Source organism: Piliocolobus tephrosceles, chromosome 3, assembly GCF_002776525.5.
Source record: "Piliocolobus tephrosceles isolate RC106 chromosome 3, ASM277652v3, whole genome shotgun sequence".
NCBI lineage: Eukaryota > Metazoa > Chordata > Mammalia > Primates > Cercopithecidae > Piliocolobus > Piliocolobus tephrosceles.
This window is the reverse complement of record NC_045436.1, coordinates 124,167,404-124,192,273: the sequence shown is the minus strand read 5'-3', so window position 1 is coordinate 124,192,273 and position 24,870 is coordinate 124,167,404. Positions and strand designations below refer to the sequence as shown.

At 33.0% G+C, this 24,870-nt stretch overlaps 1 long non-coding RNA gene across 1 annotated transcript in view; it reads right to left on the bottom strand.

The window, feature by feature from the left end:
* LOC113219880 overlaps positions 1-24,870 on the bottom strand; it is an 82,161-nt gene that overhangs the window by 22,510 nt on the left and 34,781 nt on the right. The window contains exons 3-4 of the long non-coding RNA XR_003306852.1: positions 2,510-2,591; positions 1,824-1,917 (exon numbers count right to left, since the gene is read on the bottom strand). This is a non-coding gene — a long non-coding RNA (uncharacterized LOC113219880). The remainder of the gene's footprint in view (positions 1-1,823; positions 1,918-2,509; positions 2,592-24,870) is intronic.

The window sequence follows — 24,870 nt, the reverse complement described above, 5'->3', positions numbered from 1 at the left end:
AAGAAGAAGAAGAAGAAGAAGAAGAAGAAGAAGAAGAAGAAGAAGAAGAAGAAGAAGAGGAGGAGGAAGAGGAGGAAGAAGAGGAAGAAGAAGAAGAAGAAAGAGGAGGAGGAGGAGGAGGAAAAGAAGAAAAGACTAGTGGGACTATGTCAAACTAAAAAGCTGCTGCTCTGCAAAGAAAACAATCAATAGAGTCAAAAGAGTGTCTACTGAATGGAAGAAAGTATTTATAAACCATATATCTGATAAGGGTTAAATCTAAAATATATAAAATAATTTACAGAACTTAGCAAAAAAAAACAAATAATGAGCAAAGTACATGAATGGACATTTATCCAAAGGAGACATACGATTGGCCAACATTTGTATAAAAAGATGTTCAACTTCATTGAGATAGTTTGAATATTTGCCTCCTCTAAATGTCTTGTTGAAATTCGATCTCCAATATTGAAGGTGCAGCCTAGTGGGAGGTGGGGACATACCCCTCATAGATGGCTTAGTGTCCTCTCAGCAGTAAATAGCCGTCACTCTAGTAGTTCACATGAGATCTGATTGTTAACAAGAGTTTAGGACGTCACTCCTTACTCTATCTCTGGGTTTCCTCTCTTGCCATGTGATGCATTGGCCCTCTTTTCTTTCCATCATGAGTTAAAGCTTCCTGAGGTCCTAATCAGGAGCAAATGTTGGTGCCATAATTTGTGTACAGCCTACAGGACTGTGAACCAAGTAAGCCTTTTTTCTTTATAAATTATCCAGTCTCCGGTATTCCTTTACAGCAACGTAAAAGGGAATAATCCAGTCACTAATTAAAAGAAAAATGCAAATCAAAACTATAATAAGACATTATCTCATGCTTGTTACAATGATAATTATTTAAGAAAATGACAGCATGATAATATCCATATGTGTATGTGAAGAAGTTGGAACCATTGTACCCTGTCAGTGAGAATGTAAAATGGTGCAGCCACTATGAAAAACAATATAGCCGGGCGCGGTGGCTCAAGCCTGTAATCCCAGCACTTTGGGAGGCCGAGATGGGCGGATCACGAGGTTAGGAGATCGAGACCATCCTGGCTAACACGGTGAAACCCCGTCTCTACTAAAAAATACAAAAAAAAAATAGCCGGGCGAGGTGGCGGGCGCCTGTAGTCCCAGCTACTCGGGAGGCTGAGGCAGGAGAATGGCATAAACTCGGGAGGCGGAGCTTGCAGTGAGCTGAGATCCGGCCACAGCACTCCAGCCTGGGTGACAGAGCGAGACTCCGTCTCAAAAAAAGAAAAAAAAAAAAAAAAAAAAAAAGAAAAACAATATAGAGATTTCTCAAAGCAATTAACATCAGACTTAACTTACAATCTATCAATCTCGATTATCTATAATTTTCCAAAAGGTTTAAAATTATAATTTTGAAGAGATATCTGCATTCCCATATTCATTGTAGCATTTTTTATAATAGCCAAGACATAGAAACAATCTAAATGTCCACAGGCAGGTGAGTGGATAATGAATATGTGACATATTTATAAAGAAATATTATGCAACTATGAAAAGAAGTAAATCCTCCTGTATTAGTCATGGTTCTCTAGAGGGGCAGAACTAACAGAATATGTGTGTGTGTGTGTGTGTGTATGTGAGTTTATATATATTATCATATATTTATTTTATTTATATATTTATATAATATGTATTTATTATATTTTATATATCTATTTATATTTTATTATATATATTTATGTTTATATATAGGAGAGTTTATACACACATACACACACACACACATATATATATATATATAATAAAAGGGAATTTATTAAGTATTAACTCACATAATCACAAGGTCCCACAATAGGCCATCTGCAGACTGAGGAGCAAGCAGAGCCAGTCCAAGTTCCAAATCTGAAGAGCTTGGGGTTCGATATTCTAGGACAGGAAGCGTTCAGCACAGGAGAAAGATGTAGTCCATAAGACTAGGCCAGTCTCTCTTTTCACATTTTTCTGCCTGCTTATATTCTAGCTGTGCTGGCAGCTGAATAGATTGTGCCCATCCAGATTAAAGGTGGGTCTGCCTTTCCCAGCCCACTGACTCAAATGTTAATCTCCTTTGGCATTCCCCTCACAGACACATTATCAATACATTGTATCCTTCAATCCAATCAAGTGGACAATATTAAGCATCACACCTCCCATATGCACCAACATGGTTGAAACTGGAGAAAATGTTTGCTGAATACAATGAGCTGGTCACAGAAGGACAAATACTGCATTATTCTACTTACAGGAGGTAACAAGAATGGTCAAACACAAAGACACAGAAAGCAGAGTGGTGATTGTTAGGAGATAGGGAGGAAGGGAAATTGAATGTTGCTATTAAATAGACATAAAATTTCAGTTATGTAAGCTGAATAATTTCTAGATAGCTTCTGTACAACATTGTGCTTATTTATAGTTATCATACTGTAAAATACATTTAAATTTTTGGTAAGAACATAGATCTCATGCCATTTGTTCTTACCATAATTTAAAAAATAGTTATAGAAGTGCCAAGTATATTTTGACTTCTGGCTTCCAGGAAAGCTGTAATTGAATTATTAATTCTACAGTGAAGGGAAACAAGAAGGGAAGAGATAAGGTCTTATTGAAAATTTCGGTTAACAAGAACACAAGCATCTGCTATGAGCAGAATTATTAACTCTCTCTGTCTCTCTTTCTCTCTCTCTTTCTCTTTTAGCAGTGTTGTCACTCTGTTGCCCAGGCTGAAGTACAGTGGTACCATCACATCTCACTTAGACTTAACCTTCTAGGCTCAAGTGATCTTCCCTCCTCAGTCTCCTGAGTAGTTGTGCTAACGTGCCCGGTTAATTTTCGTATTTCTTTTTGTAGAAACAAGTGTATTCTTCTATTAGGGTTTACTACTAATTATTTCCCACACTTCATATATCACCTGTAAGTTCAGAATTAATTGATAATTAAACTTGTAGAGTAAAAGATAAAGGTATCAAAATATTCTTATTAATACCAACTAAAACTGATTAGAAATTGTGGATTAGATATAGGTCACAGTTAAATATTTTTGTAATATTCATTAATAATTAAAGGACTGAACCTAGGAAATCCAAACAAAAGAGATTTTGCATCTACAGAGAAGATATACTCAACCTAGAATTATTTTTGCCCTTTTTTTATTCCTATTACCAGGAACAGGGAGAAAAAAAAAAAAAAAGAGCTTCTTGACTCACCCCCAGAAAGATTTAGAATTTGAACCACCAATCTTATGAAAGCAGTAAGAGAATATAAATGATCATGGAGTGTAAAGTTACCAGTATAAATGTTGGGCCAGATGAGACCAACTTTACAAGAAAAAAAAAAAATAAGAAAAGAAAAGTTGTTTCCTCTACACCAGAGAAGACAGAATCAGCTAAGGCCAAGTTTAGCATGGCCAAGGGCAGCGAACCTAACTGTCAAAGGTCTGTGTGAGTCATAAGATGAGAAGCTATACAAAAAATAATAAGTCAGCTTTAATAATGTTAGTGGAGGAAAAACTGCTTTCTTTATAAACTTATAGTGACTAGTATCCCAGTAAAGGTGTTCAACACATTTTTTTACTCTTAGTGGCAAGGTCAGAGATCATTGTCCTGTTGAAAGAAAAGCTTCATACCACTATGGAAACAAGAACATTCTTGGAAGATGATTAAAATGATATATGTCAGAAGTTAGGATGCCATTGACAAGAATGTTAACAGTAAATCCAGAAACATGAATGTAGCTTTAAGAGAGTTTAAAAAATAAATAAATAAATAAATAAACCAAACACAAACCATATTAATCTTTCAAATTTTAAAAACATTTTCATATCCATCAAGAACATTCTTCAGACTTCAGACAGTATCTTCAAAATGGCATTCCCTACGATTAATCACTTTTAATTGCTTATTTCCTAAGAAGTTTTTCCAGATAATTAAGTTGCCAAATTTCTCAAGAGTTTTAGGTTTCTAGAAATTGTACTTAGTATAATAAAAAAGGAAATTTCAGGAAATTGAACTTTAGGACAGTGGAGATAATTTAAAAATCAAAGGAAGGGGAGAATGAGTGTTTCTCAGAAAATTGTTTGGACATAAATGAATAATTATTAGACCAAGAACAAGGATCAATTATGTCACATTCATCTAGTGACTGTCAATCTGCATTAAGAAGGTCTCCAGTACAATTTGTTGTCTTGAATGTTGATTCAGCATTTATATGTAATCGTGATCCCGAATCAATTCTGTTAAAGCAGAATTGATTTTGGATTTGCCCTTATATAAAAGAAACATGAGATTAGTTTCAGTGAAAAATCCTGCTTTTCTGCATGTCATCCTGAGCTTGAAGCAAGTCTCTTTTCAAAACTATGCCAAATCTTAGCAGAGTGGATTTTTAACTTTCAAGGTCTTATTTTAATTAAAGTTGAAAAAGAGCTTTCTCTTTTTAGATTTTCTTGTCTGATTGTTAGACAAGATTGTCAAGATTGTTACCACATAGAATTATTTATGAAATTTTTCAGGCAATGATTGGATTCACTTCACCCTTTCTTACCTTCTAACTCTAATGCATACATTCTTTATTGAAGATTAAGACTGTGGAAATGCACATTTATCTAGTAGCTAAATAAAGTGTGCATTCAGTTCTACCACCTCCTAAGTACTCATCACCTTGGTGAACTCAACTTATCTCATGTTATCAGCCATCTGTTTACCCCCATCACTAAAGGAAACCTCAAAATATTTTGTAATCACATCTTTGGAAATAGCTTGAATACATATCCTTTTAAAACTCTTGCTATTATTTCAGACTTACCACAATCAAATTTAAGAATGCAAAATCATGAAAACTATATGCTCCTATTGGAGACATATGTTAACAAACCAAGAGAATAAATATAACACAAATAAAGATTTATGTTTATAAAATTAATACATAATAATATATCTAAAAGTGTGCACTAAAGATGGACATTTATCTATGGTAAAACATTTAATGGATACTTGTGAAAAAAAGTAAAATTCATGCCTCATACACTATACCAAAATTTTGGATAAACTACTTCTTACCTTGGAAAAGAAGGATAAGTAAGCTATTATATATAAAAATATCAGCAAAGTAAGTATTTTGTTATTTAGGAGGAAGAACAATTCCTTCATTTTGAAAATATAAGTTGAAAACAAAAAATTGTATAACGTGAATGTACACCAAACAAATTAAAAACTTAAAAATAAATCTATAAATTCTATTTAAAAATTAAAAATCAATGCCTGGTAACAAATAAAATTTATAAAGTTAAAAGGAAATGATAAATTTTAAAAAATGACATTTATTGACAATGGTGAATGACCTCAGTGTAAATGCCGAATTCAAAAGCTTATAAAAAAGAATAAATTCACTAATTATAAATTGGATAAAGAACCTAAACAGAAGATTCATTTGAGAAATAACAGCTGCAGGAAAATGTGTTGAGTTTTAATTATAGGACAAAGACTATGCTAATAGCTTAACCTGAATTATTTTATACTGTCCTCACAAAAAGTATATCATTGCTACTAACGTATCACTATTAGCATTAATGCCATCACTAATTCTCATAATTATATAGTTCATAAAAATGCAAGTAGGCAATATATTTTGTTCCCAACAAAGTAATTAAAAAGTTACAAATATTTTAAAATAAGTTTTTTTTCACGTATCTGATTGACAAAACATAAAAATTATCCAAAGTTCATTTTGAGGTAAATTTACACATGAGGAAAGCATTCCTTCATATTCATTGTTTCTGATTGTATACAAACTTTCTAGAGTCTCATTTGAGTGAGTAGAAAAAGATGGGGTGGGAATTTGCATATTATAACTATAAAATACTTATCAAAAGAAGAGAATCTTTGCAGACAAAGAGTACTCATTAAGAAAAGAGTTGAAATATTTACATATTATAACATGAAAAATTTGAGACGAGATAACCTCCTCTTAGTAGCATTTTCTCTGAGCTTACCAAGCATATCAGTGTCTATACAGAGAATATTTATCGATTAAAAGATTATCACCTACAAAAAAGACAATTAGTCTAAAATAAAAGCTTAAATAATATTGTCACCAATTTTATTTTTTTTAAAAATGAGACCATATGATAGACTAATTACATATATATATGTGTAATATATATGTGAGACATTTAAGTGTAAGAAAATGATTAAAGTATATGACTATGTGCTAAGAATAGTCAAAGCGCTTTTATTTTTTGATGATCATAAACATGAAGATTATAAATTTTGCTTTCATGTGAATTTATAATTTTTTAAAAAATATTTTTTGAAAATTATTTTTGAATAAAATATTTTATGAGTATGTCAAAATAATAAAATAATCATTGATAATTATAATATATATATTTTAAATAGAAGGTTATTTTTAATTTTTCTTTTTACTATCAAACCTATTCTGTTTAGGGTGATTAACTATGCAGTATATCATTTCACCCACTAAAAGTGATATGCTTCAGTCCCTCTGGGATGAAGTTCAAGGTTGATGTATGCAACATGACATAAAAGGTACACAATCAATGTTTATAAAATTATACAAATAACTGTGATAGTTCTTTCATCATTGTGTTTAACAACATGTTTGTATGTATACTAGCTTTTGGATTGTTTTATTCTTCTTGAGTTACCCTGTTCTAAGAAAGCAGCAAAAGTCAGTTGGCCAAAAGAAAACATTTATTATACAGACATAGATAATTACAATATATCATCCCATAATTATATTTATGTCCGCTATGTTATATAACAACAGTAATTTGCATCTGTAGGACATTTAAGTGGTTTAAACATTTTATCTACACACTCCTTGATTTGGCCTTCCAACTCTGCAGAAGAGAGAGCACATTTGACTCATCTTTAGAGAAAAGTAAATTGAGATGGAGTTTAAACTAATTGCTCAATGTCAGCCTTGAGCTGAATGTAGCTTAGGTCTTCTTTTTCCAACCTAAGAAAAAGGTTGGCTCTATCTTTACAACACATACTTTCTCACTGTTTCCATACAGTTAAATAGAGGAAGTTTTCAAAATTTCTAACACCAAAGTTACAGTTTTTGTACTTGTGATTGAAGGTTTTATCATGCAGGCCATAATTGTTCATTAAAACATGGATGAGTAAAAACTACAATTAAGATGTATTTTTCTGGTCTCCTGAGATTCTCTAGGTATTTTATTTTATTGGTATAGGTACAGCTACTTAAGACACTCACAACAACGCAGTCTTTTGAGAATTCTATGCCATCGAGATTGACATAAGAAAAAATGTTTTCAAGTTTGACATTTATAACTTATTTGATGATACTGCCATTCTGCGTAAAAATAAATTAACTAATGGCACAACTATTCTTACTGAGACTAGCTGTTATTTCCTTCATTCATCCTCTGTCCACCTTTGGAGTACTTTGACTTCTACCTACAGGGTCAGTCCAGTCATGGTCTATGTGACTAAAGTGATCACAGGCAGAAGGGATTTAGCAATGCCCAACATTCAGGAACTTGATTTTAAAATATTATTTGAACATAATATATCCCTGCTTATACTTTGTCTTGAACTTTGTGACTTAGTTCTCATTATTTGGTTTTTACTTCACTTGTCTGTTTTGAAGCTAGCCGTTTTTGTATTTGATACTTTTTCCCTTTGTAACCTGTCCAACTTTTCAAGATCCCTTGATTTTTAAATTTAGCTAGGGGATTTCATTTTAGTCCTGATATTAATATCTTCTGTTAAGAAAAAATTAATTATGTTCTGGTGTGAAGTATGCATAATATAAAACATTCAAATAATAAGCATCGTGGCATAAGTTTCCATTTCAATGATGACAGAAGCAGAAATTGTTCATTATTTAACTTGTTCTCTTTCTTTAATGTTAATAGTAACACGCCAGGTACTGTTCTATGTGCCTCACACAAAATAGATATTTTAGTATTTGTAATAACCCTACAAGGTAAGTGCTAATATGCTGATTTTACAGAAAAGGGTGGCATAAAAGGCTAAGTAAATCAACAATGTTACATTTCTAATAAATTGCAGAGTTGGGATTTAGAGCCAAGCAGTCTGACTCTGGAATCAATGAATCTCTTAATTCCTATTCTATATATGTTCTACCTGACAGCAACTACTTCTCTTCTCTGTGAAGTGTTTCCTATCAATAAGGATCAAAATCAGTACTCATTACCATGGAATCAAGTTGTGTCTGCAAATTTTCTATTGGTCACCCTACTTCTCAACAGAAGATTGTTAAACAAATTATTAATATATTAACTTGTATCTTTCCCAAACTGGAGCCCATGATTGATCAGATCTATCTTCTTTTTTGACACTGCTGAATTTGTATTTATCATATAATTTTTCTTTGTAAAGTGTCACACTGCTTTCAATAGGACCTAAATTAGATATAGTAAACCATTTGACAAATAAATTAAAACTAATCTATACATGTATTCTTATTCAGGCTTAAGTATAAAATATGACTATCTTTTTTATTGCTGTGTCTTGATAACTCTGTTTTATAAATGTATGGGTGCATTCTGTCCTACTTTATATTGAGTAAGTCTTGTAACTTTGTAAATTAAGACTACCTTGAATGATGAGTTATAAACACTGGTGAAATCTATACCATGCACACAGAAGCAAGCAACAGTCTTTCTATAGCATATATATAATTTCTATAGCATATATAATATCTCTATAGTGATCTATAATTACTCATTATGACTTCTTCATTAACCAACAAGATTTCAGTGGAGAGTATTATGTTATATGACATTTCCAGTCAATTTGAAGAGTCAATCTCCTTTTTTCCCTTTGATAGAACACTCTATAAAATGTATTAGAAAGTTAATTGAACATAATTTTATCTTTCTTTGAATAAGAGTCAACAATAGTAATTTCTAGCATTATCACTTGATGCTATGCTGCAATGTCTTTAGAAGATACTAAGTGATTCTGGGCTTAGATTTTCATTTCATTCAAAATTTTAGGGCATCAGAGGCTCTATAACACAGGCTTCTTTTCTGAATTCATTTAGATCTCTTGTCTTCACTGACATCTCTCCTCATTGCAGCTTACCTTAGTCTGCTGATCAAGAACCTCTACTGTTGTAATCTGTAATTACCTCTACTTTTTATTTTTTCTTGTTTTACTTTTCACTTGATTTTCTATTCCTTTCATTACCAACTTTGAATTGTATGGAAGAAAATGAGTTTGTACTTCTAACTTTGCAATGAATGAAGTAGAAAGGATGAGTAGGTTGTGAAGTCTCGGTTTTGTATGCTCTGTAAAATCACAAAGTCCATGATTTTATAACTCCTTGCCACTTATAACTTCTCATCTCTCTTGCTTTTCTCACCTTATTACAGACAACATTTAACCTATGTGACTACTGCCTTAATTTGGAAACTTTATTGTTCATGCATCCAGGACTCCAAACCCTTAGTTTTGCCAAGTATTGAGAGAGCATACTGTAATGGCTTGATCCATAAGCTCTGAAGCAATGCTCCTAGCATTTGAAACTAAAGTTTTCCATTCATTGTGTGATTTCAGAAAAATTTTTTTCCTCTCAGTTTCCAAATCTGTAAACTGAAGACAATGATGAGGATGATGTTAGCTAACTTACATTGTTGCTGGATTAAATAAGTTAAACATGATAATGACTTAGAACAATGACTAGCACAGTAAGGACTATGTAAACACTATTATTGACAGTTTCATACTCATTCCTCAACTTGTCTGTTTGCTATTAAATTTTTATAGTGTTACAGAGCTATGTTGAATGACACTTTTCTGTAATTGTACACTTTCCCTAGGGGACATCATTAATCCATGATTTTAAATACCATTTATGTGCTTGCAGTTCGCAATTTTTCTTTTCTTTTTTTTTTTTTTTTTTTTTTTTTTTTTTAGGTTTTTATGCCACAGTTCATGGGAGATTATCATCTTTGGTCTGTTCAAGGATTCTCCTCTTTGTTCACCTCATTCTCATTCCCAAAAATGGGCAGTAATTCAATTATATTTAATGTGAAATTTGTGTATTTTATAAAATGCTTTAAGTACATGTACCTCTAACTACATTTTATTGTGATATACATTTCATATCTCATTGTTTCTTACTTATTTTCTTTTTCTTCCCTGCTAAATAGTACTTTTAAGACCTATACTTATTTCTATGGATACATCTAGCTTGTGGCTTCTAATGGCTTCAATGTATCTATCTACCACTTGCATCCACCACATGACCTATTTTCTTTTTCAGTGATGAACAACAATGTCATCTACAACTCATGAACCACCTGGATAAAGCTGCAATGAATATATGTATATATGTCTGTCTGTGGATGACTGAAGTAATTTATTTGGGATGTTTCAGAAAAGAATTGCTAAGACTTGCTCCCAAGTATGACTCTACCATTTGCATTCTCAATAGCAAAACACATTATAGACAGCATCTGGCAATCTCCAACTTTTCAGGTTTTACCAGTCTAATAGATATAAAGTTTACTCTTAATTCACATTTTCTGGTTGCTAAAGATCTTGGGAATATCTACATGTGCTTCTGTCTTCGTTTAAGATGTAATAAATGTGTCAAAAATATAGAACCATTCCAGAAAAAGAAAGCTCTTCAACATAATGAATGATTTGAAATTCAGCACAAAGCATTTAATGTACTTTAGATATATCAATGGAATATTATTTATAAACAATCATGAAAGTCGCTAGAATTACTCACACCAATACCCCATAGACAAAAGTCCCAGTTGTGAGAAAACATGACTAATTTCAAAGAAGATGGATACATGTGTACATACCATCTGCAACTTAATTTTTATTATTCTTCCTTCTGTATAGTTCAATAGTCCAGATCTAGAAGCATATATTCTTTATAACCCAACAGTTAGACATTTCTAACTTCTACTATAGAATACCATTCATTTCCCAGTAACTTTTTATACTCCTGTCAGCAGCAAAAATAGAGAACATCCTAAACACTATTCATCTTCACATAGAAACATTTCATGAAATATTGGGAAAAGAAAAATAATTTTAAAACTGTGATACAAAAGAAACTACATATTTAAAGTAGTCATGTAAATGTAAATGAACAGACAAATAAAATGTAATGCTAATTTCATAAATTCATTTTTCTTCCCTTACCACCCACTCTGCACTAATTCTTATTTTCTCCCGAATTTTAGCTTTCAGATCTTTGAAATAGCTCCCATGCTGGGCCATGAAGCTTAGCAATAAAAAGAGAAACATGAAATAAAAATTGTCTTAGCTTTCAATTCAGACTCAAGTGTAAAAATAAATCAATTTTTTCCTAAAATGTATTATCTTTATAAATTTATAACACATTCAGTGCTGTCTCAATTCCAAGAATAACCAAAAATTATTCTTCTTACTGTCAATTTTAACTCCCCAGGCAATTTTATTAAAGTCTCATGACTTTATATATTATCTATATGCTGAATAATCTCAAATGTATTTCTCTAGTCCCAGCCGGTTTCTAGGTCTTCAGATTCATATATCCAACTGCTAATTCCACATATTCACTCTCATCCATAACTTGCTTCCAAACTGCAAGATGTGAAACAGAAATCTTGGTTTTCCTGCCTGAAACTCTGAACAGCCTTTCTCTTTACACTTCAAGAATCAGCACTATCATCACTAATTTACTTGGGAAAAAATCCTGGGAGTCATCTTTGGCTTTTTTCTTTTCCTCACGCATTTCATTTTGTTCTTAAGGGAGCTTACCTTCCAATGATGAATGAAGTGAGGGAGTGAGTCACACAAAGATTTGGGAAAGATATTCCAGGGAAAGAGAACAGAAAATGCACAGACGAAGATATTTTTAAAATGTTTTGCTTACCAACATTTAGTTCAGTGTCTGTCACATAGTATGCAAAGAATTGTTGAATGAATGGGCTAATAATTTTTTTAGACAAAATGATAAAATGTAGTTTTCTTAGCTTACTTAAATAAATTTGATGACTAATTTAGTTCTGGTTTAGTACCAAACCAGGGTTCTTTAGTTGTATATATTACATAAATATATACAAACTTCCTCATGATAAGAACTATTTATCACTCATTTTACTCTACTCAGGAGAGACAATCTGCCTTTAACATACTGAGTGCTCAATAGATTCTTATTGAATAAATTAATTGGTCAATGAATTACACTTATGTTTACTTAACCCTTTTGTATACAATCATACTTTTGTTTTAAATAGAGAAATAATTATAATCAATACAAAGAATCCTGAAATTGCAGAACCAAAAATAAGTTTATGATTGTATAATTCAACATCTTCACTTTAGGGATGAGAAAACAGTTTCACAGATCTTCTTTTTTTCTCAAGTTTTCATAGCTATTGTCAGACTAAGAAGAAAATTCAGTCTGCCTAATTTCTAGACAAAAGTTCATGTCAATATTTTGCCAAATATTAATTTTTTGCCACAGTTCAAACAAAGATGTATGAATATTCAGGAATCTTTTCTAAATGTTGGAAAATAAAAATCAGTTGTAAGAGGGAAGCTTCAGTGAGGGTAATTTGTTTGAAGCTGCTATGAGATGCTAATTGTCTGAAATTATTATTGCCTGTATTCATTATATTGAAAATGAATACAGGAGATAAAAATAAATAAAATTGAGCATCTGGGAACATAATAATGAATGTTAGGCAGTTGAAAATAAGTGAGTGCTTCATTGACCAAACAGATTCATTTTGATAGTGTGTACTAAAAAATATGACAGTAACAATTAAAGAGTATGGTGTAACCAATATATAATAAAAAAAATTAAATATGGGCAAGCAGTTAGATAGTAGTATGTAGCTATAGGAATTAATTATTGTATTTCACATTCATACTTCTAACAATGTGAACAGAAAGATGCCCTAGAAGGGAACCATAATAGGGTAATCTTTCTGTCAGCCTTCTACCTTGAAGTCTTTCCTTCTAAAACTGAATCTATTTCTTTGCAAAACAATGTTGTCAACACATATAGTATCACTCCTAGTACTGAGAAAAAATAAGACAATTTTTTGGAATGCAAGAATTGAAACAGACAGAAACCTATGACTCTCAAAATGGTGAAATTTAGTCAGCATTTAGTGGGATCATTAGCCACGGTGGTTCTGAATTTAAACCTAGAAAAACTAAGATGTAATAAATAATTATTAGCAAGTGGGAGTAACATTAAAGATACATTGACTTTCTTTCCTATTTGTGATTTTTCTGAAGGTGACATTTTTCCTGGTCAAACCAGAACTTGTGTTTGAGATTGGGATTATGGAGGATTTAGATTATAACTATAAAAGTATAAAATAAAACATTAATAATAGGTATGTTCTAATATTCTGTGCAATATTTTGCTGCACAGTGATATGGTTGAAAGACAAGTTATGTTAAAAACAGTAGAGAGCAAGGGTTTTCTAAGTTCCTTTAAAGAAGAGCCAGGACAGAAAAACTCAAATAAAATATATATAGCATTTATAATAATAAAGATAGATAGGAGATAGAGAGATAATATATGATATGCTTTTGACATATGAAGGTGATCGAAAGTTGAAACATAAAGCCTGACTCTTCTGTCTGCTGTGCATTGCCAGGAAAAGTTAGGGATGGAGGCAGAGGGGGATCACTTGATTAGGCTCTGTCTTAGTCCATTTAGTGTTGCAATAAAGGAATACCTAAGGCTTGGTTATTTATAAAGAAAAGAGGCTTATTTGGCTTATCATGCTGCAGGCGGTACAAGAAACATAGCATCAGCAACAGCTTTTGCTGAGGGCTTTGGGCTGCTTCCACTCATGGTAGAAGACAAAAGGGCAGCTGGTGTATATGGAGATCATTCAGCCGGAGAGAAGAAAGGAGTGAAATTGGAGAAGCATCAGGCTCTTTTTAGCAACAACTTTCCCAGGAACTAATAGAGTGAGAAATCACTCAACTCCCTCCCCTCAGGGCATTAATCTATTCATGAGGGGTCTCTTCCCATCACTCAAACATCTTCCATTAGGCCTCACCTCCAACACTGAGAATCAAATTTCAAGATAAGATTTGAGGGGACAAATATCCGAAGTATAGCAGGTTCTGATCTTGTGACTATCAACTTTATAAGAGAAAGTTGTGTTAGATAGCTTAAAGGTAACCTGGAAAACAAGAGAGTGCTTGCTCATATTCGCATGTGGATTTTAGAAGGAAATTAATTACCCCATACAGCCTATTACTACCTTAATCTTGGGCTGTTGCTATGTCAAGGTCAACAAAGAAATACAGCATGATAGGACAGAGAAAGAGCTGAAATTTCACTTCCCTAGGTCCCAGGTTGGGGGTTGGAGAGTACCTGAGTTTAATTTGTAAGCTTGCCATGGGACCCATGCAGTAGGGAATAAGTAAATCTGCAGCAGAGGCGTGGAAAATCAGCTAGACCAGGCACTCAGTATAGAGTATAGCAAAGTCTCAAATGATCTAAAATGCTATGAACACCTAAAATGAGGGAAACTGACAAGGATACGTATGATACCCAAATATTGGGGGGCAATTCTCCAGGGCATTCCTACATGTCTTGTGAAAACTTTGGGACTTTTTTTTCAAGAATGTTTGACAGAAAATTGCCTGGGAGGTTAGAGATAGTGTCTCTTCCTGGAACAGAGAGTGGGTTTATTTCCTAACCAGTATCATTAAATATAGAGAATGCCTCCTTTCCACCCTTGATTATATTCCCAGGTTATAAAAATATGTATCTTTGGAGGAGAGGATGAGCATGTTTGATAGAAGACCACTTACTAAATTGGAGAGTTTCTAACCTCAGAGATTGTCAACTATAAAGCAGACCCTCATGTGTACAAATAAAACTAAGATTGCCTCAGTATTGGCCCCATGAGGCCTGGGAGAGGTACGGAACACATGCAGACATAAAACTTGCACTAACTACTTTGCATTGAGTAGCAAACTGTTTAAATCCATCGGAGTTCATTGTTTTCTTACCAATTGAAACTATGGGAGTGTAGTGAGTGCCTTAGAGACTACTTGACTGCTTGATGCTAACCAAGTCAAAAGATGAAACCTGAAAATATACAAGTTGCAAAATTTATGTACAAATGCCAGTATGACAAGTAGCAATCATACAGATATGAGATATTATCATGGAGACAAAAATGTCTTCAGATGTTTACAGATTTAAGGACAACTCATTCTGCTACCATGAGCTTTGCTACTGTGAAGTCTTCCTCAAATAATGTTGTTACTGTGTAGTTGAGTAAAAAGTTGTTGAATTAATATGAGTTGTTATATCTGAGATCCCTGCATTCAAAGGTAAGTTCTAGACACTTATTAGTTGATTACTCTTAACATGTTGCTTGGAGATTGACTATTCTTCTCTGTAAGAGGGGGTTAAAGAATACATAGCCCGTAGAGTCATTGTAAACAGCAGATTTTTAAAGATAGCTATGGCATCTGTCACCCTAGAGATTTTTAAAACAATAAATTAGAATTAGAACTGAAAAAAAACATTATAAATTCTCAAGGTATAGTTAACTCAGCAACATGTACAATGATAATTGTGTCCCTATAATAATTAACTGTGTAAAATATTACAGAGTTAGCCTCCAGAAAGTGGATGCAAGCTTCACTATTTGAAGAACACAGGCTATTCTCAGAGACCAGTTGGCTATTGTCTCTTCAGTCCTTAGTGCAGTCCCTAGCACACAAGCCAGCCTCAACTGTATAAGGGAAAGTAATTTTGAAAGTAGAAATGGACAGATTAATGGTTAAATGATCAAGTGAAGGTTTTATGGTATTTTCTCTTTATTTAAAATAGTATAGCTTCAATACAACTCACTCTAGAGTAGAAAGTTACAAACTTGCAGCATTGTGTACCATCACTCAGCACTTAAAAATATTTAAATCATTTAACCATATAGTACTTTTCCTATGAAGTAGTCCTAAAAATTACTTATTCAACAGATATTTAATGCATACATTCTGAATTCTAGGCACTTTAATAGGTATTTATACATGAACAAGATGGGTAAAATATTGAGCCATATGTTTTATGAAAAATTTACTTTTTTAAGAGAAAAGTTTCAAAAAGACTGATAAAATGATTTCCAACAATAAACAGATAAACAGATGATAACATACATCAGTGGGCAAAAGTCCTATAGAAAAAAATAAGTCCAGGAAGGGGTAAAGTGCTACTTTTATTTTATACAATATGATCAAGGGAAGAAAAGATAAAGAGAAAATATTTGGTCAGAGACCTGTAAAAAGTATGAGAAAAATAGTGTGGACACTTGGAGGAAGCATCTTTTAGGCAAAAGAGGCCCTAAGACTGGAGGCCAAATGTGAGGAATGAGGAAAGAGAGTTGTGGGAGGTGATGGTGCTCACATTATGTCTATATTGTAGGACATATAAGGATTTGGAGTTTGCTTTGAATGGAGTAGGCTTTAGCAAAAGGATGATATGTACAGACTTACATTTTGGAAGGATCATTTTAGTTGTCTAGTGGAACTGCCTATAAAAAGTAAGGCTAGCCAAGGTGGGTGGATCACAAGGTCAGGAGTTTGAGAACAGCCTGGACAACATAGTGAAACCCCGTCTGTAGTAAAAATACAAAAAAAAATTAGTTGGGCATGGTGGCGGCCACCTGTAATCCCAGCTCCTTGGGAGGCTGAGGCAGGAGAATTGCTTGAACCTGGAAGGCAAAGGTTGCAGTAAGCCAAGATCACACTCCAGCCTGGGCGACAGTGCAAGACTCCATCTCAAAAAAAAAAAAACAAAAACAAAAAAACAAACAAACAAACAAAAAACAAAAGGAGCAGGGTTAGAGTCTGGGAAACCAATCAAAAGGCTGTTAGGCTGTTATAGCAATTTCACTAGGATATTGCAGCAATCCCATTACAGCTTGAATCAAGAAAATACTAGCTTATATGTTGAAGTCAATACAATTAATGGTTGAGTTCCTGTGAGGCATTGTGATTGGAGACAATAATGTAAAGAATTTTCCATAAAGGTGAGAGTAATACATGGAACAATAATTGAGGTTAAGAATTTTTTTTTTTTTTCTTTCTTAGAACAGGACATATCAGAGACTATTTGCATGCTCTTGGAAAATGATCCAGTAAAAAATTAAAAAAATAAAAAATATGATTCAGGAATATTCAGTGACAATTGATAGTGAAATTCTTTGTTAAAGGAAGATTAAATAGAACCTAGGGTAGAAAGGAAGGATGAACCTCAGATTAAAACAAGGATAACACATCTATTGTAGTAAGAGTGAAGCTATGGATTCAGAGAATATTAGTGTTAGTATGCCTTTTTGGATACCTTTTTTCTGAAAGTTTCTGTTTTCTGAAAGAAATAGAATCAATATCATTAGCAGAGATTGATGGATGTGATGGTAGAAGTGTGATGAGAGGAAAACTGTGAAATAGTTATGCGGAGAGAAGAAAACCAAACAGCTGGGGAAATGAAGTCACATTGTTAAACAACACTAACATTTCACTAATGATTACTGATTAGGAGTAAACTGAGGTGGCTTGACATAATTATGAGTTTTCTTCCGGCCACATTTACCTTTTAAGTTCAGAAGAAAAGCACATGGAGAGATGGTTATGACCATCGTCAGAGATTTGCCTAGTAAAATAAGACAAGAGGAGAGAAATATGGATAAAATTATCTGCAAGGAAGCAATTACATTAACAGGCTATGTATGGAATCTAAGACAGGTAAAAATAATAGTGACAAGGCGAGGGCATGAAGGACATTAAAATGTTGTTGAATTAAAGTAGGGAAGGTTCCGGTAGAGTGAGAGGAAATTGGAGCCGAGGTTCAAGAAGAAAGGTAAAAAAGTAGCAGAGGTATTTTAAAAACAAAATACTTTAAAATAAGACGACAGAAAGAGTGTAATTATTTGTAATGGCAAGGTTATAGTCTATATGGAAATCAAAATGATTAATCATTATGACAAGAACAGTATCAGAGAAAGTGAGAGTAAACTGAGTTTTGAAATAGCCAGACAGAGACAGTGCCTTTGGGAGTCCATAGTCGTTGCTATAGGAGCAACAGTGGATAATATCCGATGGCCTGTGCTTCAAGGATGGAATTTTTATGTGTGAGAGGCAGAAAACTGTTCTTTTTAGGGAGAAGCAAGCATGACGCATATTGGAGGCTTTCATGTCATCTCTAAGCCTAGTGATATGCGGACTGTGGGAGAGTAGCCATACTTAAGAGGAGCAAAGAGAAAGTCATGTCTCCACGAGAGAAGCAAATTTCAGGTAGAACGGAAGGAGAAGTGCAAGGAAATGTTTAAAAAAAGAAGTTGGAGATACAGGAAGTTCTGTTTATGTCAGAATATGGGTTCTATAAAATATTATAGAAGATTTTATGGACTTATTTATGAGTGACAAATAGACTTAGATGGGGCCAAACAGAGTCAGGTAAAGCAGGGACTCAGTTAGCGAGGGATGACTGAGTAGGTGGTTCAAGTCTCATTGTGAGAAGTGATGCAAAGAAGAATGTAGGATTTGATAGGATTTGCCCTGAAGGTCTCTGGGGGAAGATTATGCTGTTGAAGGTATGAGAGTGGAGGACACGAAGCAAGTGGAAAGCTTCTCAACAGCCTGATGTGCTCTGAGGTCTCTTTCTTTACTCCTGTTTAATAGAATTATTTATATTTCTTGTTGGAACAACTGTTGTGTTTTAGGTATTGATCTGTTCTGACAACCTACATAACACCTTGAAGAGAAAAATACAGTCTATTTTTTTTAACAAGTCCTCACAGCATTAACTATGTAAAGTGCTCATTACATTATGACTTGCTTGATTCTAGATTAATTTAGTGGCAATATATTTTCCTTATCTTAAAGTAAAAATAATTTGGACTTCTATTTATACTTTATCAAGCAGGAAATTGTTTAAATATATAAGCTACATATATTGAAAACCAAATCTTCCATGGAATCATTAACAGAAGATCCACATTATTTGAACATACTATGCTGGTATAAAAAACAGTTTCCCCAAAATGAAAAAAATAAGCCTAAGGCATTTTACCTGACACTAATACTAGCATCCTCTTCCAAGAATGACCCAGTTTCTTGATTATAGAGAAAGTAAGTAAAAACACATTCTTTACCCATTTTGGGGACAACTTCTCACATTCCAAAGTAAAAGAATTTCAGCCCCTTCATTTATGCCTTGTAGCACTGCACATCTTCCACAGCCTTTCCTTGAACAAAGATGAGAAATATACCAAAAGGCTACAATGTAGGAGCCTAACTCATGATTGTTTGGAAGATGAAAAGAAGGGTTCATCTTCCAAAAATGGAAAGGTTCAAATGCTGTCCTTAGAAGGACTAGGAAAATGGAGGGGCAATAAGAGAAATGCTCATCTATATATAATTAAGGCAAGAGTGACAGCTATCAATTGATGTTCAACTCTATTAACATTCATGTCCATAAAGAGTAGAGCAATTTCTCATAACTCAGCAGTGCCCGTAACCCACCTGACCACAAAGCTTCATTTTTACTTAATAAGGTTGGAAATATGATGCACAAAAATAGCAAAGAAGAGCATCGTTCTATATAAATCTAATATTTATCTTTTTTTATTTGTATTAAATGCAACTGCTTCTTTAATTTGAATATGAACATATGGCAAGAAAACCCAAAGGTAAATAAAATGCAAATCACTACCTACACATCCATTATTTGATTATTGCTCATTTTCTCTATCTCCTTTAAATTATCAGAATGCTAAACAATGTCTCCAACTGAGACACCAGTTAGCAGCCTTCTGGCATTGCTAACCTATCTTCATTCATCATATAGTTCTCTTTTTAATTGATTCTCTGCCCATAAGACCTTATCAATAATGAAGTTATAGATTTGTAGAATATACAAATGTTTGTGTTTCTCATTTTTTTCTCCAGAGTAAACACATGCATATCTGTGCATTATTCTAAATCAATTAAACTTTCCACTTGCCAGTAAAAGTAGAAAGGTCAAACTCCTTTAAATAAGGCGTAAAAACTGGTGCTCAATGGTTAAAATTAATTTTCCTGAACAGGGGGATGAGTAACTATAAACAATATAAACAATATCAATAGTGTTGCTCAGGAAATTACAATGACATTTCAATAAATACCTATCTCTTATAAGTGGGGGTGGGGCTGTGGGAAGGAGCATAGCATTTTTGTGGAGCTAATACACAGGCATTTGAAAACTATGTAAACAAAACAATCAGAAACGGGAAAAGCCTTTTGTAACATTTATTTCTTTATATATATTATATATATATGTGTGTATATATATTTATATATATATATATTAGACAGAGTCTCACCCAGTCGCCCCATCTAGAGCTCAGTGACACAATCTCAGCTCACTGCAACCTCCGCTTCCCAGATTCAAGCTATTCTCCTGTCTCAGCCTCCTATTGCTGGGATTACAGGCACACACCACCACATCCAGATAATTTTTGTATTTTCAGTAGAAATGGTGTTTTACCATGTTGATCAGGTTGGTCTAGAACTACTGACCTCAAGTGATCCACCTGCCTTGGCCTCCCAAAGTGCTGCGATTACAGGTGTGAGCCACCGCCCCTGGCCAACATGTATTTCAAATATAGGAAAACCATAGCCACAATAGGTATTGACCTTGTGAAGATAAATTTCAAGTGGCAATATCTGATATACACAAGTTATGTAAAAAGAAGTCATGTTAAAATTAGGTTCTATGAATAGAAAATGGAAAACTTTGATCTAATTGGCAAAATTGGTGATTTGAATTAGTTATGAGTCTTAATCAAAGGAATGCAAAACTGTATTTTTCAAGTGATTAGTAATCTAACCTAATTAATTATTATCTAATACATATTTTAATCAGTAGATAGGAAAAGTTCTGATGGGTTACAATTGCCTTTGTAAATAGGTGATTTTAAAATGTTTGAAACACTTGGACTATTTTTAACCCCAGCCCACTCTTATAATGCTTAAAATACACAATTTGCAGTCAAACCTGTTAGTTGAGATTTTCATTAAAAATATATTCTTAAGATATGCAAATAAGCTAGGCTAGCTTTCCTTGTTTCGTTACTCTCAGGATCCCTATACTGTTGCTAATGTAAAGTAAAGGTGTTCAAAAATACGGCCTTTTACATTCTTTCTCTACTCCCCTCTCTCACATTTTATTTTATATTTTTGTAGACTGTCTTTCTTTTACCTCTTGCGTTTCTGCACAGCTAAATATTGATTCTGTAGATCCTCCTCAAAGCAGAATTTTGTTGCAGAAGAAAGCCTATGTAATTGTTGAGAGTTCAGAGGACCTAAACTGCATCCACCATTACTGCAGTTTTCTTGCACTCACGCAATTGTAGCCTGAGGATATTTGCATCTCGTTTTCAAATTTTCCTGAAGCTTTTTTGCCAATTGAAAAATTCTTCATTGTATGAGTTAGCATCTTTGGAAACCTGATTTGTTTTTTGCTTTTTATTTATTATTTTATTTTTAACTTGTATTTTAATTTCATGGATACAAATGCCAGTTTGTTACACAGTTAAATTTGTGTTATGAGGGTTTGCTGTACAGATTATTTCATCACCCAGGTATGAAGCGTCATATCCACTAGTTATTTTTCCTGATTATGTCCTTTCTCTCACTCTCTACCCTCCAAAAGGCCCCAGCTGTATTGTTTCTCTCTGTGTGTCCATGCGTTCTCATCATGTAGCTCCTATCAATAAGTGAGAACATGCGGCATTTGGTTTTCTGTTTCTATGATAGTGTGCTAAGGATAATGGCCTCCAGCTACATCAGTGTCCCTGCAACAGAAATAATCTCATTCTTTTTGATGGTGGCATAGTATTCCATGTTGTATATGTACCACATTTTCTTTATCCAGTCTATCATTGATGGGCATTTAGATTGATTCCCTGTCTTTCTATTGTGAATAGTGCTGCAATGAATATATGTGTGCATGTGTCTTCATGATAAAATGATTTATATTCCTTCAGTATATATGCAGTAATGGGGTTGCTGAGTTGAATGGTATTTCTATCTTTAGGTCTTTGATTTCCTGATTGTCCAGTTCTCAGTCTCATCAGAGTAACTGGTCTACCCTCTGTTTCCTCTCACACTGTTGAGGATACAACTTTTTTTTAATGTTAATAAACACACAAGCTCATATTTGGAATCCATGGAGACATAAAATTTAATTTTGCTGTGGGTTCATTTCTTTTCTTCTCACTCTCTGTTCCGCGCCCCCCCCCCCCCCCCCCCGTTTTGGTTGCTATGTACGGCAGATCCTATTTTTCAAAAATAGTCACAACATCTACCATCCCACATGCACTCCCAGAAAACTTGCCATTTACCAACAAAAAGTGGAGTGTATATGTGTGTATATGACTGTGTGTAATCAAACATGTTTCACTTGGTAAAATAATAATATTGAACCAATAATACATATTATATGTAACTATATATTGATTATATATTATAGATAAGTATGGTGTTTTCATCAACAGATGCTTTTTTCTTCTTCTAAAAATTGTATGTGTAAGTGTATGTGTGTATTATGTACATGTGTAGTCAAAATAATAATTTCACTTGGCAAAATAATAATGTTGAATCAATATTAAGTGTGTTCTACTAAAACACTTAATACTGTTCCTGCATTTGTAGTGCCAAGTCACTACAGATTCAAAAGTCCTGCATTGTGGCAACAACTGAGAAATATATATAGATATCGATATAGCTATATACACACACATATTATAGCATTATATATAACATATATAATGGCAAATATAGATACACACACACACACACACACACACACACACACATATATATATATATATATATGTTATTTTAAGCCAGTAAGTTTTGGGGAAGTTTATTTCACAGAATTAAATAACTGAAATACTTTTTTGTTGTTTTAGGTGATGAATTTGGGGAAATTAAAAATTACTTCAGTAATCTCAGAAGGACTTAATGTTAACATAGTCCAATTTGTAGATATTATTTAATAGTTAGCACTTTTGTATTTCATTTAACTTCCATGCTATTTGGTTCATAATCTAATGCTAGAAAGGCTATTAGATATGGTTATAAAATTACTGAATAATTTAGTACTTTAAACAGAAGCACAGAATACAAAATATCAAATATGCAGGTAACTATTTTAAACATAAAAAATAGACACAGTAATATAAGTTATAGAATTATGTAATAGTAACATTTTCTTGGAGACTCATAGATATATTACTAGTAAATATCTAAATGTTTTTACATTTAACTTTTAAAGTTAGATCCAAGTGATTTAGAAATTCAGATTTGTAATATGGTATAAATTGTTATTAAATTGATTTCTTTGAAAGATTCCACTACAAATCTCACCAGCTCAGTCTGAGAATATTGAAAGAATAAAATAATTTTATATCTATATGTTCATTTTGATAATAATATAACTAAAATGTATATATTTAACTATTATAACTAAAAAAGAAAAAAATTCTGTAAAATACATGGTTTAAGAGTTTTATGTTTTAGATCTAATAAAAGTGTTATGTGGAAAATATGTGAGGAAAACATAAGCATTAAAAATAAAAAAAAGTTAAATCCTAGATCTGGCTAATAAATCCCTCAGGAAAAAGACTGACAATGTTGCTTATAAAGCCATCATTTGGTCTTAACTGTGGGTAAACTAATGAAAGTGAATTTAAAGACTTTTATCTGCATATTGCTTGTTTTATATACATATATACATATAACTATATACACATATGTATTATATAGCACATACCTATACATATAATATTAGGTAATAGTATTTTTACTACTTGCTATTAGGAGGAGAAGTTTTAAATATTGTTTTTAGGTCCATGTGAACCTCACTTATATTTGAAGAAATAAAAACTCAAGTTTGAACTTGTTGTGGTTTATGTTACAGCAACATTCAAAAAAGTGCTTTTCAAATGTCTAACATCAGAAAGTAAAATCCATTGAAAAGCTTGAGTTGAAATTTTAAATATATTTTAACCTTTGCCATTTCTGTTAGCCACAGATCCCTAGGGAACAGAGGCTGATTCAAAGGCTTACATGTGGATGCTTCCTTACAGTGCAATGCCAATAAAGCAGAAAGAAGGTAAAAAGGATGCAGACAGAGAATGAGGGAAAAAAATCAAAGGGAGTACTTTAATGAACTCATCAAAGATTCTTGTGAAATGTGATTGTTTGTTCCATCTCTGTCTTCCGAGAAACCATAGGCCATAGGATTTATTGCTGGAGGAAGGGAGAAGAAATGATCAATTCGCTGCCTTTCACCCTCTGCTCTTACTGCTCAAAGTCCCCACTATGGGACACAGTTGCCAACACTCTGGGTTATGTTTTTATGATAATATATAAACATAGTTGACAATCTCTCCTTTTTCAGTTGGTGCCATGATGCAAGACTTTTTAATGTGTAGTGACTTGGCACTATAAACGCAGGAACAGTATTAACTGTTTTAGGAGAACACACTTATTATTGGTTCAACATTATTATTTTACCAAGTGAAACATGTTTGATTACACATGTACATACACACACACACACACACACACACACTTTTTCAAAAGAAGAAGTAAGCATCTGTTGATGAAAACACAATATTTATATACTTTCTTCATTTAAAGGAGTATATTTCAAATCTAAATATTTTTAAATTTCTCATAATTCTCACTTTCTTTATCCCCAAAAAAGTTCATCATGAATAATATGTTTCAAGAAATCCCCCTTTGGTTACAAAATAATTCATGGTCAAAAGATAAAATTTAGAAT